This window comes from Mixophyes fleayi, chromosome 2 (assembly GCF_038048845.1).
Source record: "Mixophyes fleayi isolate aMixFle1 chromosome 2, aMixFle1.hap1, whole genome shotgun sequence".
NCBI lineage: Eukaryota > Metazoa > Chordata > Amphibia > Anura > Limnodynastidae > Mixophyes > Mixophyes fleayi.
This window is the reverse complement of record NC_134403.1, coordinates 313,647,775-313,655,736: the sequence shown is the minus strand read 5'-3', so window position 1 is coordinate 313,655,736 and position 7,962 is coordinate 313,647,775.

The following is a 7,962-nucleotide window of genomic DNA, read 5'->3' as shown; positions in this document are numbered from 1 at the left end:
GAGAATATTCGGGTAAACTGATAGACCAATGGTGGACTCGTGTGTGTTCATTCATTCGATTATGGACCTTTCTCTCAGCAATCAGCAAGTGTGCCAGGGTTGCAAAATGATATGAACCGGAAGTGGTTCCAATGAGAGGTCATTTTTTTCTGTCGGCAGACTACAGATGATGCAATCTACAGTGAGGATAGGTTTTCCTACCATATTTCTTGATTATTAGGACATGAGTTGTCAAAACAAATACATCACGCATTTTAGGTTTTCTATTTTTTATGTTAACAAAAAAAACGGCTTTGTTTATACTTTGTCGGTTTAAAATAAGTATGCAATTTTAATATTCACAAAACATAGTAGAATATTAATTAAATACGGTATTTTAGGGCCAGATTAATATTTAACTTTTTTGAAGTATAGGTAATAGTTTATTTTAATTGTACTTTGTTTTGGTAGTAACTTGTGTTTTTTTTTATTTGGATTGTAAAAGAATATGCAATTCATCCATGATCACTCTGGACATTATTATATTTATGCAACTGGTGTATCTGTAGATATAATGGCATATATTAGTTCCCCCTATCTCTTTCTGTTGATAACACTACCCTATTCTCTATCCCTCAAGTTTGCCGTCATTATTCACACCCTTGTATTCTCTTGTCTTGATTACTGTAACCTCATTTTCTCAGGCCTACCCAACTCTCACCTTGTCCCTCTTCAATCTATTCTCAATGTTGTAGCCTGCCTTATTTTTTTTTCTAGACACTATATCTGCAGTCCCTCTCTGGTAGTCGCTACATTGGTTCCCTGTGGCCTACTCAGTTACATTTAAATTCCTCACCCTCACCTGCAAACTCCCAATAAATCCTCCCTCCCTACATCTTCAACCTCATCTCTACTCACACTCCTTTCCTCCCCTCCTCTCTTCCAACGACTGTCACCTCACTACCACACTGATTACTTCTTCCCAATCCCGCCTCCATGACTTCGCCTGGGCTGGTCCATGGCTGTGGAATCATTTCCCATGCCTTATCAGATTGCCGTCAACGCTCTAAGGCTTCAAGTGTGCCCTTAAAGCTAATTTCTTTATTCAAGCCTATCAACCCTCCTCCTAACTCCTTTGCCTCAGCTATCACTTCCACTCTCCCACTCGGTGCCATCCTATTTATGTCTTACTCTTCCCTTTAAGATGTAAGCACTCATGAGCAGGGCCCTCTTTTCTTGTGCTCTTCTTCATCTGTTGCATTATCCTCTTTACCTCTAGGCTTCCCTGCATATACACTCATTTTAGGCTTAAAACAGAAGTAGTTATTCAAAGTGAAAACCATAATAAAAATAATCTATAGGCTTCTGCAATGCTGTCCCTCTCCACCAGTCCCTACATTGACTCCCCATGGCCTGCAGAATTAAATTTAAACAACTCACCTTCAAAGCTCTCAATCAATCTTCTCCCCTCCTACACTCCTCGCTGTCCCCTCCTCTCTGCCAAAGACCACCGCCTAACTACTTCACTAATCACCTCTTCCCACTCCTGCCTCCATGACTTTGCCTGGGCTGCTCTCCAGTTGCGGAACGATCTCCCATGCTCCATCAGGTTAGCCTCTACTCTCAAAGGCTTCAAGCGTGCCCTTAAGACTCATTAATTTATTCAAGTCTATTAGCCCTCCTCCTAGCTCCCTTGTCCCGGCTTTCACCACAAATCAGTACCATCCTATTTGTGTCTCCCCCTTTCCTTTAGGATGCAAGATCTCGTGAGCAGGGCCTGATATCCTTATGTTCTCCTAATATTCCATCATCCTCTGTGGCCATATAGGCCTGCTTTCCTAACTGTTTTCTTAAGCTGAGGCCTACTTCTCACTGATTACTATCATTACTCTCACTGACTGTCCTACAAATAATTTGATCTGCATTATCATGTTACCTGTATTTTTTATTCATTCAGTTTGTCTGGTCTTTGTACTTTGTTCATGTATCATGTTATGTGTTATGGATCACTGCTTTCTGTATAAGTCATGTACGGTGCTGCAGACTCTTTGTGGCGACCTTATAAATAAGAGAAAATTATAATAACAACAATATAAATAAGTTGATGGAGCTAGTCCCTTTAATAAATTAAAACAACAAGCATACTTATCAATGCATTATTAGTGGCACTAAGGAGGAACGTGAGGCCAAGGGCAGACAGAGTATAAATAAATGGTAATAATAATAATATTCTCATGAGCACAGAGAGCCAAGGTAGCAGTACCTGGCAATCTATGCCTGTTACACTTCAGCATTTTTTTTATAAGCAATTTCCTGTAGTATAAATCCACTCTTTATAGGACAGTGTTGATTTTATCAGGGCCATTGTTGCAGGGCTAGACTTTCATTCATAGGAGGCCCAATGTTAACTACTAGTTCCCTGTCCAGGAATAGTGCCTCGAAAAGTAGTATAAGTATGTTGGACTTTAGACTGAACAAGGAGATAATTCTTAGTAAACTGTTCCCGAGGTCGTATGTGCAAAGCAAAATATGTGGGACCAATAAACATGCATCTTGAGACAGATCCAAATTAGGTGAAATAAGTCACTGTGAGCAAGGTGACCAACCATGGGCACAGAAATATACTTAGTGTACAACAAAAAATTGTCATAGCGTATCCAGAAGCTAGGGTGAAACCAGCTCAGGGGATTCTAGTATTTCATCCCAGTCATTGTTATCCAATTCATCCACACTGTGTTCCCCTTTAAACTTGGTTCTTTAATTACAAAAACTTTAGTTGACTACAAATTTGGTATTTTACTTTTGGCACCCACAAGATCCAACATGTCTGTGAGAGGAAATTTTGCAAACTGGAGTTGTAATGTGTAATTGAATGCAGAGGACATGCTGGAGTTGTAGGTACCAAAATAAATAACAGTTGGGGATACCTAACTCATGTTTGAGTTATGGAAACAATTTAAAGGAACCATCATGATGCAGCTGGAACAAAAATAAATATATGACCAAAGCTCATTCATTCCACTGCTTACCATGGGGTATAGAGAGCACTGTGCAACTAAAGACTTGTCTAGCCTGCTGCTCCCCCTCTAAGCCCCCTGTATGGAGACCCTTCAGTTTTTTTTATTAGTGCTCAAAGAGTAGAGCACTTTTAGTTATTTTTGTATTATTTTGTTTTCATTTATTGTGTATTTTAGCAATAGCAGTGTTCTTTTGGAGAACACAGTTGCATGAGAGAGGGGCAGGCACCATCTGCATTTCTTTGCCGCTTCCCTGACTCTACATTTCTGGCTTCCAGAGAAGGATCACCTGGTTGGTTGCACAGATCAGCGACCAGGATCTGCACTTAATGGAGAGTACAGCATCGGACCGCATCCAGGAGCCTTGGAATGCACAAGTACCCACTCTCTTCCAGCATGGCTGAGACGGGTCTGGCTGTGGGCTCTCCCTGCTCCTAAGAACGTGGTAGCTCTGCAGAAGAGCAGAGACACAACAGTTAGCATTGGACTTTCAGGTAGCTGGGGAATGGTCTGGTGGTGGCTGTGCAGGGTAAGTCCTATACCAGGGACAATTGTGGCATGGAAGGCAGCCATGATTGGGCTGGATCTAGGGAAGGAGGTGCTTTCTTCTACCAACAATAGCCCCTCCCTCTTTGGTGGCTTTCTGCACAGAAAAGTCCACCATTAAGCACTTGCGCTTCACCTTTGCAGTGCCTGGTTGCTCCTCATGTGGGAAAAGTTTTTCACTGTAAAATAGCCTATGACGTATTGTGAATTTAGTCTTATCCAGCCATTTCTTACTCTTAGTTACTGTCACTGTAAACTTTCTTTTTTATCTACTGCGTACTGACTTTATTCACCACTCTGTTATCACTGTACGCTCTCTGGCTCACATTGAGTACTGACTGAAATTTCTTTAGATGTCATTGTATTTGCCTCTACGTGTGGTTGACTACTGGCTTAATTTCACACTGGGTTACTGTGCTCTTATTTAAAATAACACACTATTGTGCTATATACTGATACATAGCCTGCTAGATCACTCTTTGTGTCCTAGTTGTGGTTCTACGGGTTCTCCCTCTTTTTTTCTCATTATGTCAGAAAAATGGTCAACTTCCAGATCAAGGCTGCCGGGGGAAGATATGTATTGTACTTTACAGCCTGATTCATTAAGGAAAGGCAAAAAAATGAGTACGTTTTCTCCTGCACAAAACCATGTTATAATGCAAGGGATACAAATTATTTAATTGTTTTGCACATAAGATTAATACTGACTGTTTTTTGTCATGTAGAACACAGATACTTGATAGCTTTATTTATACACTGAAATTCAAAGTTGATCTACAACATGCCTTACCCAAACTATAAATATGCCATCACATTTTAAATTTGCCTCCCACTCAAGTGCAACATGGTTTTGACAAAGTACAAAGTTACTAATTTTTTTGCTTTACTTTCTCTAATGAATCAGACACTACCTGTTTAAAATGTCAGACAAAGTTACCTAGTGGATGTTTGGAACCAGATGCTTGATGCGCGACTTGTGAGTGTGAGGAGCAAGGTCCGTGTATGTCTGTGAAACCAGCCTGGGCCAAGGCCCTAGCTTAGACCATCATGGAGCTGAAAAGGAATGCAATACGACCTGTGGAGGTAGGTGAATTTGTTCTATCTACGCTTCTTTTCTCTTTTATCTGTTGATACCCCTTTTTAGGAAGCTGCGTCTGTGACTCCAAAACAGTGGTCCAAGAACCTCCTTGGGTCTGTAACCATGAAAGGTCAGCTGAGGGACTAGTTAAAGTGTCTACCTCCCTGGCGAGGCTGTTGGAGACATTGTCATCCAATAAGCCTCTTAAGCGTCAGGCACAGCCCTAGGTCCAAATTTTAGGAGATTCCAAACCGGAACACTCCTCTGACTTTGAGTTTCCTGACTGGATGGGAGAATGAATCTTGCAGTAGACGATTGAGGATTTGATTGTAGTGGTCCCACAGACCCTTCATATTTAGGATGTAGAACCGGTAGTTCCAGACATTTCCCTATTCAAAAGGAAGAAGATAACTTCCTCCCCACAGTTATCTGAAATCTTGGGTGAGGCCTGAGATATGATCTTGCTCAGTTCTAGACCCTCAGAGTTGACGCCATTGGCGGAACATGTAAAGGGGGAGTCCAAGTGCTTTGGTGACTTAATGAAGTTCGGATCTATCCAGAACCTCGGCCTTATCGAGCAAGACGAACTCTCTGACATTAGTAATGGGTGGAAGATTGAAAGACACTCTGGAGGTCTTACCTTTTGAGGGTCTAGAACTGGGCAAGATCATATCTCAGGCCACATGAGGAAAAGGCTCCTTTCTTCTTGTTAGTACCCCAAAGGCTAGAGGCTGGAGATTACGGTCCTATCACTATGATGGTAAAACAAGAGGACTTCCATTAGGGGCCAATCTTTGCCCCACGTGTAGTTCACTAAAGAGGTAAGCAGGCTTGAGCAGGCAGAAGTCCTGGTCCCAAGCCCACTGAAAAACAATCTGCATGACTGGTCACCTCTCCACCTAAAAAGCGTCATGATGGGGCCTGCCTTCTGCAATTTTTGGACTAATGGATCTGTTCTTCAGACACGTGTGTCCGAGGCATAGCAAAAAGAGGTTACATCATGAACTTCTTGGGGCCGTGTAAAGACTTTCTTATCCACTCCTCTTCAGAAAGACAAAGCCAGGATACTGGCCCTGCAAGGGACAACCAGTGACTGTTGACGTCAGGAGTAATTGTTCTGATCCCAAAGGATCAGGAGTGATTGGGTTACTACTCAAACCTAATTTATTGTGCAGAAACTGGACTTGTCTTTCTGCCACACCCTGAACCTAAAGTCTCTAAACTTACACTAGAAAATGGACAAATTCAGGATGGAGTTCATACGATCATTAATCGGCGCAATGGAGTGAGTCAAACTTCTTACCTCCATGGACGTAAAGGATGCGTATCTCCACATCTCAATATGGGAAGGACAAACCAGGTTTGCGGTGGAGACTTCTCATAATCAGTTCAGAACCCTACCCTTTGGTCTGGCTACAGCACCAAGGGTATTTACAAAAGTTAGGACGGTCATACCGTACCTGGACTACATCTTGATATAGGAAAACTCTGCCCCTCTTCTAACCCACTCACGCTTGACAGCGGAAATGCTGCAATCGCAGAGCTAGGTCATAATTTATCAAAAGTTCAGTACACCGGGTATCAAAGAGTATTTTTAACAGAGGAGGAGATTCTGGCCGTTCAAAAACAAGTGAAAGCCTTGTTGTTCCTCAGGGAGGTCTCCATACTCCATTGAATGTAGCTGATTGGGACGATGGGATCTTGCTTCAAAGCGGTGCAGTTTGCTCGCTTCCACTCCCAGACATCAGAGAACGAGATTCTAGCCAGGTGATTGAGGTCCAATCCTCATTTGGCAGCACAGTATTTCAAACGGTCACTGCAAACTCATCAGTCCCTTCTGGGATGGCTAAGGAAGAAGAAACTTAACCATACCCACATCTTCTCTGTCTGAGACTGCACCATTGTAACCACGGATGCTAGCCTGCAGGGATGGGGAGTAGCAACACTGAATCTGTCTTCAGGTGCTTTGGTACTGAGAGGAAGCAAGGTTACCCCTAAACATCCTTGAGGTACGAGCTGTTCTCAGCACTGTGTTGCAAGCTCAGTCCCTTTTAACACACCCATCTGAATTCAGTCAGACAACACAGCAGCTGTGGCATATATAAATCACAAAGCGGACACCAAAAGTCCTCTAACAATTAAGGAGGCAGACAAGATCATGCCCTGGAGTGCAACGTCAAGTCCCTACAATCTTGGCGGTCTTTATTTCAGTGGTGGATAATTGGGAGGCTGACTTCTTGAATCAGCATGCCATTCATCCTGGGGATTGGTCTCTCCATTTAGTGGTTTTTAACCAAATTGTGGAGAGGTGTGGTCAGCTGGAGGTCGACAAGATGGCCTCTCAGCTGAACCACAATTTAGCACAGTACTGTGCAAGAACCAGGAATCCACAAGCATTTTTAGAGGATGCCATGACGGTCCCCTTGAAGTACCTGCTAGTGTGTCTTATCCCTCCCTACCACGGGTACTGAAAGCCAAGAGAGGGTGTAGCAGCAATTCTGGTAGCACCAGACTAGGCAAAAAGATCATGGTACGCAGATGTTCTAATCATGGCAGTAGCACCACAGTGGAGATTACCACTCAGAGAAGATCTTAAGTCTCAGTCAGGGCCCGTTTTACCACCAGAACTTAGCATGGCTGACTTTGAGGGCATGGTGGTTGAGGCCATGATTCGTCTTGCTGAAGTCCTATCTGAGAAGGTCACCAATACCATAATCAAGGCAAGGAAATCGGTCTCTTCTAAAAATGGCCAGAATGTGAAAAACTTGCATAGGTTGGTGTGTACTTTTAAGTGTTGCCACTTTTTCCTTTAGATTGGCCTGCTTCTTGTCCATTCTTATAGATTAGCCTCACTTAGCATCAAGGTGTCCGTATTAGCCATCTTCTTCCAGAGAAAACTGGCTACTATACATGATGTCCAGACCTGTCTTCTGGGGGCTCTTCTTGTGCAACAATCCTTTGTTTCACCAGTAGCACCATGGTTCATCAACGCTACAGAAGCAGCCTCTGGAATCTTGTTGTCAAACCCTTCAGCGTTTCTGAATTGGCTGCTCTGTCTTGCAGGTCACCATTTTTTTGCCTTTCACAACATAGCTGTTCTGCGCACCAAAGCCTCTTTCTAGCCCCAGGTGGTGACAAGATTTTATCTCAACCAAGATATGGTTATCACTGCACTAGGTTATCACTGCACTAGGCCAGGACTTCATCTAAAAGGGAAGAATCACTCCACCTGTTGGATGTGATTAGGGCGTTGAGGATTTATGTGAATCGATTGGTCTCTTTGCATAGAACAGAAAGCTTTCTTGTTCTGTGCGAGACACACAAGAGGATGGCCGGCAATGA